The sequence below is a fragment of the Lolium rigidum genome, chromosome 5 (assembly GCF_022539505.1).
Source record: "Lolium rigidum isolate FL_2022 chromosome 5, APGP_CSIRO_Lrig_0.1, whole genome shotgun sequence".
In the NCBI taxonomy this organism is placed as follows: domain Eukaryota; kingdom Viridiplantae; phylum Streptophyta; class Magnoliopsida; order Poales; family Poaceae; genus Lolium; species Lolium rigidum.
The window spans coordinates 228,480,059-228,490,497 of record NC_061512.1 but is presented as its reverse complement, the minus strand read 5'-3'; the positions used below and the strand labels follow the sequence as shown (position 1 = coordinate 228,490,497).

Genomic DNA, 10,439 nt, shown 5'->3' with positions numbered 1-10,439 from the left:
TTCACACAAAAGAAGACTATGTTACTAATAAGTTAATTGTGCAGTAAACAAAAATCCACGTATGAGTGGTAGTTTGTTTGGCTGAGGACGTACCAAGTTAAATATTGTAGAATCTAGTCTTACAAAAATATCATAAGAGGTTATTTAGTTACATATCTAAAAAATAATACCAGGTAAACCAAAGAATACTAGGTAAACCATCAGACTGCTAATAATAAGGGATATTATTAGCAAATATATATACCTTAGAAGTTGACTTCCCATAGCCAAGAGTAAATTTTAGCTATCTAAATTTCAATAACTTGCTAGCTAAGTACTCGTGGGTTGATATAGAACAATTGGCAAATAGACGGTCAACAAATATTGGTCAAAGAGTCACAAAATATAGTTCAGAGAAGTCTAACGTGATACAATTGTTGTTTTCCTGTAACTTTTCTTCCAAAATGTTCAGGTAAGTCAATAGTGCATAGTGGTGGACCCAGGAATTTTTCTTCCAAAAAAGTTTGGCATATAATGTTCACATCTTAATCTACAGGAAAATCATGGAGGTAACAACTCATAGTACCTTTTATAGAACTACAATAATTGTCCAACTAAAACATTAATATATCAGATGATTGTTTTTTTTTTTGGCAAAAACCAGAATAAAAAAATTCAACTGATACTTGTTTTTTGAATAACTATGTTGTTCACAAGAAGTAGCTTGCATTGCTGAATCTCTTACCAATGTTTTCTATCTATTTAGGAGAATATAGAATCAATGAACAGGGCATTATCTGAGCACTGTCACTCTAACCTTGACAACCGGTAATAATTTGCAACTCGCAAGTAGCCTGCATATGGCCTACAAAAGAGACAAAACAATATAGTTTAGTTGTGCTAAGGGCATCTCCAGCGGCGCGACGCAAATGGTCGCTGAGCGACCGTTTTCGTCCGCCGTGACCGGAAATGCGTCTGGGCCCTGCTCGAGCGGGGCGACGCAAAGTGACCGGCCAGTTCGCGGAGACGCAAACCTGGCCCAAATATGCGTCAGGTTTGCGTCTCCGCGGACGCTTGGCGGACGCGGCGAGCGTCCTCCATTTCTTACCCGGTCCCGCAAGTCAGCGAGAGCAAAATCGACCGCTTCGACCTGATTTCTTTTTTCACCCTCGTTGGTGCCCTAGTGCGACGGCCCCGCCCCAATCCCCGCCGTCCGCCGCAGCGCCGCAGTACTCGCCGCCGGCACCGTTGTCGCCGCGCGGGAGAGCAGGATCGTACTCGGGGTTGGGGCTCCGGTGCGAACCTGCCGGCTGTTTTCGAGCGAAACGTTGCCGGTTGCGCCGCCCTTCTGCGCCGCCCACGACCTGTTCGACCTATTGCGCCGGTAGGTTCCTTCTCGTTTTTACGGCGCGATTTGTGCGCGGCCATTGATCAAGAGTTCGTATCGACGCAGATGGACGCGTGGCATATGGTGGAGAAGTTCCGCGCGGAGATCGTTGACTCCTCTTCGGACGACGAGTCCGATCATTCGGCGCACACATTGGCAACTACTGCGGCCTCCATGATCCACGAGTTCACCTCAAACCCGGGGCCGCAGCACCGGGGCTCTGTGAAGGGGCGCTCGAAAAACCTGCCGCGCAACAGAGTGGCAGGGCAGGCCCGCCTCCACAAGGACTACTTCCACCTCACCAATCCGATCTTTCCGGAAAAATTGTTCCGGCGCCGATACAGGATGTCAAGGGACCTGTTCTTGGTCATTCTACGGGGCGTCAGGAACTACGACCCCTACTTCCAATGCAGGCCCGATGCAACAGGTGCGCTAGGCTTCACCTCCTACCAAAAATGCTCTGCGGCTATTCGCATGCTCTCATATGGAATGGTTGCTGATATATTCGATGAGTATCTTCGAATGGGTGAGAGCACCTGCCTTGAGTCCATGTACAGGTTTTGCTGAGCCGTGATTGCCGTGTTCGGACAGTATTACTGTAGGGAGCCAACTGTTGAGGATACAAGACGCCTCCTATCTAATAACGAGTCTAGAGGCTTCCCAGGAATGATTGGCAGCATAGATTGCATGCACTGGGAGTGGAAAAACTGTCCATTTGGATGGCAGGGTCAGTACAGCGGGCATGAGGAGGGACGGACTGTCATTCTTGAAGCTGTCATATCTCAAGATTTATGGATTTGGCATTCATTCTTTGGCATGGCCGGTTCCAACAATGATATCAATGTGTTGCACCGATCACCGGTTTTCGAAAGGCTCATGCAAGGCAAAGCTCCCGGGTGAGCTATGAGATCAATGGAAATGCATATGACAAGCCATATTATCTTGCTGATGGCATCTACCCCGATCGGGCCACATTGGTGAAGACTGTCCGTAATCCAAACTCCGAGAAGACGAAGAGGTTTGCCAAGATGCAAGAGGCTTGCAGGAAAGATGTGGAGCGTGGATTTGGTGTGCTCCAAGCTCGGTGGGCAATTGTCCGTCACCCGGCAAGAACATGGTCCCTGAAGACCATGCATGAGGTGATGACATGCTGCGTGATCATGCACAACATGATCGGTTGAGAACGAGCGTCCCGATGGCCGCAATGAGAACCGAGTGGGAATTCCAAGGTGAGTTGGTTGCGCCACTTCCCGGAGCTTCATCTTGGCGGGACTATCTACATATGAATGTAGAAGTCACAAACGATACCGTCTCCAAACAGTTGCAGACGGATCTGATTGAGCATCAATGGACCATGGCTGGCCATGAAGATCATGCCTAGAGGACTAGTATCTTATTTTCATGTAGACTTTTAAAAATTTAAATGTTATAACTATGACTTCGTTGAAATCCTATTTGTTGTTTCAAAACTTCATATTTGATGCAAACGCGGAAATGCGTCGCGCGCCGCTGGAGCCACCCCAGGGTGCAAACGGACGCGCGGACAAAAACGGTCTGTCTCGCGTCCGCCGCGCGACGCAAACGGACATTTCGGACGTCCGAAATGCGTCGCGCCGCTGGAGATGCCCTAATGCTTTGTGAAAAGATCCTCAATCAATAGAGATCTATAAAATTACCGATTACCTGATATAGAGGCTACAAACCGAAGAAGTCCCAAAACTAAAACTAAATAAAATTTGGTATAGAAGATGGTGAAAGCGGGAAATTATCGGTGGCTATGATACATGAAGCCTGCTCAGCTTAGCCTCTTAGCTGAGCCTAGCATGTACATCATAGTGGCACTTGCCAGTCGATCAGGTGAGCACGAGGCATGTGGATTGGATAGGATTACCTCGCGGATTCGTGCTCATTCTCGTAGAATTCGGCCTTGAACTTCTTGACCTCGGCGAAGATGTCCACAAAACCCCATGACGTTGGCCTTGGAGATTTGGACCATGGGTGGCCACTCCTTGCATATCCAGCTCTGTCAGGTCCGACCAACCATCCTAGATGGATACACCTACATGTCCAGATGAAATCAAATCGATCATGGTAGGCATGAATAAATCAGAGAATAGTTGTAGTACTCCATCTAAATTTATCACCGGGGATATACAAAGTAGCGGAGGTGGAGCCGAATGAATATTATACCAGATGGCATCCTCCGATGTCGGCCAGTGGTCAACAACGAGGGTGTGGCCGTGGGTGGGTTTGATGCCGAAGGTTCGGTTGGCGTGGAGTGCGCACTTCAGGCAGTTGACGCAGATGGCCTCGCCGACGAACAGAGCTGGCGTGTTGCCGTATTCGCTGCGACAGGACGAGTAAAGCGACCAGCGGCCATAACCTCGTCGACCCAAACAGCTCACTCAATCGCGTCTCGCCGTCCCTGTGAGCCTTGACGAGTAGAGCGGCCTCCTCGCATACTCCCGACCGCACCCTGGTTTTTGTCAGGACAGATTGTGTCCTAGTACTTATTCTCGAGAAGAGGCACACGTGTTTTTTTAGGACTAGAAGAGGCACGCGTTATTAACGGGAAATGGAATTTCGGTCTTGATTTTTTCGTCCTTGCAGGAGGTTGTCCTACAAAGGAAGTTTGACCAAGGGAGGACTGCACGTGCAATTGTTTCTTCAGAGCAAGGAAAGATATCTTGTGAATAAAAAAACCTGATTGATACCATGGAGACTGAGATTCCACTTATGTAATCGTGGTTGCTTGACTTTTTCCATACCAGTTAATACTATGATTAAGGTTAATAAAGAAAATGAGGGGCAACTTACCATGAAAGTAAGTTGGGACGAAAGCAAAAGTGGATCAGTTTTGAGCGGAGGCTTTGATATTAGATTGAACGGACTGGATGTTTTTAACGACGACCATCAAACATGTTGAGTGACAAACGACCAACTCCAATATAATAGTATAGACTATCTACACATACGAAGACTTATCTCGTGATCACAATCTGTCTTATAAAGATCAGCATTGTGAAAGTGGAAAAATTCTCCCCTTTTATCAACTTGTGTGTGAAAATGGGAAAAATATATTCACTTTATGAACTTGTGCTTTTTGTTCAATGTGTACCTTATATAGTAACTTATGCATGGCTAGAATGTCAAAATAATCATTGTAATTATAAGCTTTTGCATATCTTACAACTTCCGTTACTGATTGTTTTTCTCTATAAAGGCAAAACGTAATAAATAGAATACAAACCACATAAATTTTTGTTGGAGTTTTGTCTAATGGCAATGTAAATATCGTACATTCGAAACTTTCTGTTGCAGATCATACATTCATCACAACTGGTATCACCATAGTGTAAATGTCATCAGTAAAAAAAATACTTGATTAGCTGGTTGCTCTCCAACAAGTATGATATACGCCTCGCTTAAGAATAATTATACTACCTAGCATTTTTGTCTCCCAATCCTTGAGCTGAGTAGTACCTCTCCTGTCCTTTTTGAACAAATGATAGAAACTTTCGCAAATAAGAGTACCAAATGTGGGCGTTCTAGATAATATACTGCTAATGTTATGATTGGTTATTAGATAGTAGCAAGAAAATAAGGCTTAGGAAGCAACATTTGATCAAGCCTAGAGCGGACAAATCCATCCGTCCATAGCGAAGGGACTTTCCTTTCTTCAAGAGCACACATTTTCTGAAAAAATGGATCAATGCAAGATTGTGATTAGTCAAGAAAAGAAACATCTAGAGGTAGATAATAAGACGAGCACACTTATTCCCCAGAACAGGTTCCCAAGATGAGAAATAATTTAGCATTAAAGAACCTATTTGCATTTAGCAGCAAGATGGGATGAAGTATTTCATATGCACACAAGAGTATTATAGCAGAGTAATATTTTTTAAAAACGAAAAAAGAAACAGAAAAAACAACAGAAAAAAGAAACAGAAAAATCAACAGAAAAAGAGAAAAACTAACCTGTTTCTGTTGGGCCGCGGCCTAACTAACTGACGCCTCGTGTAGACGGTGTGCGGCCTTCCCGGACGGGCCGACCAGGTCGGAGCATCTAACTGAAACCTGGGCCAGGCCCATAACCCGTCCTAAATCGGAAAGCCGAGTCCAAATACGGAAGATTTTGCTGCTACCAAAGCAAAATATCCGATCAACAAGCGCGCATCCTCAGCGGCCACTCAGCAGCCAGAGAAATATCTCCTTCGCTTTTTTGCACTTTTTCCATCCGGGGGTCCCCGACGCCGACGACACGTCACAAAGCGCAGCGCCGCTGCTCCGGCGACGGCGATGGCCCGCGGCGGCGATGATTCGGAGGCGGCGCTGCTGCGCGAGATCACCGAGGAGGGCGGCTTCGCGTTCGCGGCGTCGGCGGGGAAGGCCGCGGCGGGGGACCTCCGCGCGGCGGAGGCGGCGCGGGAGATGGCGTGGGAGCAGCTCCACTCGGGGCCCTGGAGCGAGGTCGGCGCCGCCTGGAGGGACGCCTACGCGCTCGCCTGCCTCCACGTCGCGCGGCTCCGCCGGGCCGGCGGCGACCGCGCCGCCGCGCTCCGGGCGCTCGACATGGGGCTCATCATGGGGGGAAACCTCCTCCGCGCCGACCTCGAGGCCGCGCTGGCCTGCATCGTCGCCGAATCGAGCGACGGCGACGGCGCGGAGGCCGCCGTTGAAGAAGCCAGGAGGTGGAGGGAAGGGCTCGAGAGGAACCGTGACATCGCCGATGTGAGACCGCTACTGCCTTCGTAAGATTTCGTGCGTGTGTGGGCTCGTGCTTACTCCGTCAGTACCTCCACTAAGCGAGCTTAATTTGCAGGGGCTTGTTGAACTATGAATATTCTTCAATGTTTAGTAGTAAGACTGTAATTTCTAATGCAGATGACTAGATTAGACTATGTGAAATGCTTGTTCTGTGAAAATCTCATATTGGTAGATTAGATGCACCATGGTGAGTAAATTATGCATGTGAAATTATATATTTCCATTTCGACATGTCAAATGGCGTTCCCATTTCGATTGGTAAGGCATTGATACACTGAATGATGTCTGGAGTTGTGTGGATATTTGACACCAAAAATGGGCGTAGATTGACTGCAACGATTATAATTTTTTTTTCTCGTTGCTACCTTGTTTTCTGAATTTTCTTTTGTGGATGAAGGCATTTAGGATTCTTTTTTGGTGTATTACTTTATTGATGCTGATAATATTATTATTTCCTCAGGCCCTCAAAATTCTTCCGACGAAGTCTTTATCCTGTAAAGAAATCGCGAGACGGTCTTGCATATCTTTGGAGGAGTTTATATGTGATTACTTTTTACGTGATACCCCTGTTATAATCAGTGGCTGCATCGATCATTGGCCTGCGATGACAAAATGGAAGGACATTCAGTACCTAAAGAAGATTGCTGGGGATCGGACTGTTCCTGTTGAAGTAAATGCTTCTCCTCACAGTTGATGTGGAAATGCAAAACAAGCTGTTTTTTACTTTGATTATTTATGATGCCTGATTTCTTTTTCGTTCCTGTTATTAGTTCTCAGAGGCCTTAGTATACCATAGAGATATATTGTTAAGCTAACTGCTGATCCCTCTTCTGCTGATATGAAACAAAAAGTGCATTAAACTTGATGCTCAATAAAATTGTTTGTAAAAAGGTATAGGACATTAAATTTTGATCTTCAGCACACCTGTATTACACGTCCCTTTACACTATACTGCCCAACTTGCTTACATGATAAGCACAATGTTGTAAAAATTTGATCCAGTAATTCTTTCGGTTTGCAAGTTGAAACACAAACACTCAAAAAAAAGTTGAAACACATATCTTTTGCATTGGCCGTCAGAACTGTAGGTAAATCACTTTTGAACTGCTCTGTTGTTTGTCACATTTAGTCGTTGCATCTTTGATACTACTCACTTAGCTTTGTGTGATAATTTACTTAGCGTGTAGTTTTTTAGAACACTAAGCATGTAGACTTGTTCGTGAAAATTTGGCGAATGTGATTACATGCCTTTTGGACATGTATAGCTAGCTTCAATTTTCTTTGGTTTTGCATGTATCATCCGTTAACCATGCAGATATTTATAAGAATTACAAAGAACCACTTTCCCTGATGTTGCGAGCATATTATCATAGTTCTGTAAAATCTTGTCCCATTAAGACAATATCTAAGAGTGTCAGTTAGCAGTTGCTAGCTATTTATCTGCAATTCATTTGTCCAGTTTAATTGACAATAGCTTCTAGTAATTTAGAACCCATGCTTAGTCGAGATTATAGAAATAATATACTCTTGTATTAATCCTTAGTAATTTTGGACCAATGCTTAATTGAGATTTTAGAAGGAATATTTCCCCTTATTAATTTTCTAGTTATTTTGGTACACTGATATAGTTGACTCCGTGTCAGGTTGGAAAGAGCTATGTTTGTAGTGAGTGGAAGCAGGAGCTAATCACGTTTTCCCAGTTCCTTGAGAGGATGTGGTCAACAGTCTGCCCTTCAAATGTGACATATCTAGCTCAGCATCCATTATTTGAGCAGGTGGAAGCTGGCATTGTTGATTCCTTAGTAAATTTATTTTGTATGGAAAAGAAAACGTCTTAGCTCAGCTGTAAGACTTTAGTTATTGACAATTGGCAGATAAAAGAGCTTCATGAAGACATAATGGTTCCTGACTACTGCTATGCTGGTGGAGGGGAACTCCAGTCACTTAATGCATGGTTTGGTCCACATGGGACAGTGACACCGTTGCACTATGACCCACATCACAACATTTTAGCTCAGGTACAATGGGAATATACTTTTTTTTTTACCTCTGTTTGTTGGTTTTGAGACTTAATAACAAAAGGTTAATATTCCTGTACTTGAAAACTTGAACTGACATTTTGCAAGTAGATATTTTCTTGATAACACCTTGTCTATTTTATCTTGTAGATATTACTAATTGAACCATGCTTTTTTCAGTTCTCAATTTCTATGCAAGTAACCGTGCACATTTGGCTTCAATGCTAAAATTCACATGTAAGAAACTTCTTAAACCCCAACTTGCTTGGGACAAAAAGCCTTGTTGTTGTTAAAAAAAATTAAAAAATGTTGAGCAACTCAAAATCGTTGGATATTGCATAGAGATAAATACCAAACGGAGAATTGAGAATCGCCTAAAATGCTTCGTCTGCCAGGTTGTTTCAGCATTTTTGTGATACAGACTTTAAACTTCCAGTAAAGACCACATATGACCTTTTGAGTGTTTTAGTGTTCGAAATTATTCTGCCTCCATGTTGAACTTCAATTAGTTTTGTGGCTTCATTTGTTTCAACTGTAAATGTTCTACCAGTATATTTCTAGACGATGTCTGTTATATTTCCTATATGTAACTTTATCAGCTGTTATCAATTTATAATAATTTCTCCATACCAGGTTTTGGGCAGGAAGTATATTAGACTCTATCCTGGTTCCGTATCTGAGGACTTGTACCCACACACAGAAACTATGCTAAGCAATACTAGTCAGGTACAGTCAATCTGTTCTGACAAGTTACTCGTTGGAAAGGAAGAATAGCCTTGCAGATCTTCACAGCGGTACAGATAGTTTTGGCAGCTGATGACTGCAATACTGAATTTCCAGATGTGCATTATTACTACTACTCTCTTGTCCATTATTCTTAAGCACAAGATTGCAAACTGGTGCTTCATTTTTGAGGCTAAATTAGTAAACTATGATAGATCACCAGTCTGTAGCTCTTTCTTTTCTTTCTTTGGTTTCTTTCTCAGTTTTCTCGTGTAGATACATCAATATAGTGTTCTATTATCCTTCTCCCTATTCTTCCATATTGTCCAATATCCACATGACATGTTCCTACAGTTTTGTTGGTTTTGGTATAATGCACTAGTGTGGATATAAAGAAAATTTGTGTTGTTATATTGTGCTAATGGATGCCTCTGCAGGTGGATCTTGACAACATAAATGCAAAGGAGTTCCCAAGGGTACAACACCTTGACTTCATGGACTGCATATTGGAGGAGGGTGACCTGCTGTACATTCCACCGAAATGGTGGCATTACGTCAGATCTCTTTCTATTAGTTTCTCGGTTAGCTTTTGGTGGCGTGCTGCAGCTATAAATTCAGACGCTCCATAAAGGCGATGTCCTGGTATTTGGTACATCAGGATCAGACCTCAGGATTGAGGAACTTGGTAAGCCTGGCCAGAGCCCGTGTCGACATCCAATCACACGCAATTGCTTGGATGCAGTTGTTCATGCCTATTATCGCAGATGTACATTGTTAGTTTTGCTATAACCATTTGAAACACCTAAAAACTTCTTCTGTGCCACACGTAACGGTAATTTACATTCTGTACCCTTTGATACTTGAAGGTTCAGATTGATCATATTCCAATGTCCTGTGACCCGTGTTATTTCTTAGACAAGTTTGTACAACTTCCATGTAAGTCCCATTGCAACTCACGTGCATTCATACGCCCGGTGCTTGCCTGTACTGTTATTTTTTTAGTTCTCTAACATTTTTTTCACCCAATGTTTTGCATAGTCGATAGGCTTGTACTACTCCCTCCGCTTGCTTTTATAAGACGTTGGAGCTTTTTTTTTTAGATTCACTCACTTTTGTTTGTATTTAGTCTACTTTTAGTGTGTAGGTTTACTTATTTTCGTTTGAATCTAGTCCACTGTCAAGTGTCTTATATTAGTGAACAGAGGGAGTAGTATTCTGTCTTGTCACCTCTAAATAAGGTTACGGCATGGTTATCATCCATTGCAAGGACTATTGGTCTTATGAGGAGCTGTTGGCCTGCGTAGATGATGGAACTGAAGAATCCTATGGCCCATGGCCATGGGAACAACATATATTGTTGATCAGATGACACATCCAGTGGTTGATGATACAGGTGCACCCAATTATTCCGATGGAAACAACTCGATCTGGCGCAAGGCAATCTTCACTCTGTTTCTTTGAAAAGCACTGAAGTTTCGTTCTTGACCCACGCAAACATCAAAGGCAAGGTGAAGGGAAATTAAAGTTCAGGGCCCCCCATGCATGGTACCAGCAACAGAAGCCTA

At 43.6% G+C, this 10,439-nt stretch overlaps 1 pseudogene; it reads left to right on the top strand.

Annotated features, from left to right (window-relative positions):
• Positions 1-3,543: 3,543 nt before the first annotated feature.
• On the top strand, positions 3,544-9,952 carry LOC124657196 (annotated as a pseudogene).
• The last annotated feature ends 487 nt before the right edge of the window (positions 9,953-10,439 follow it).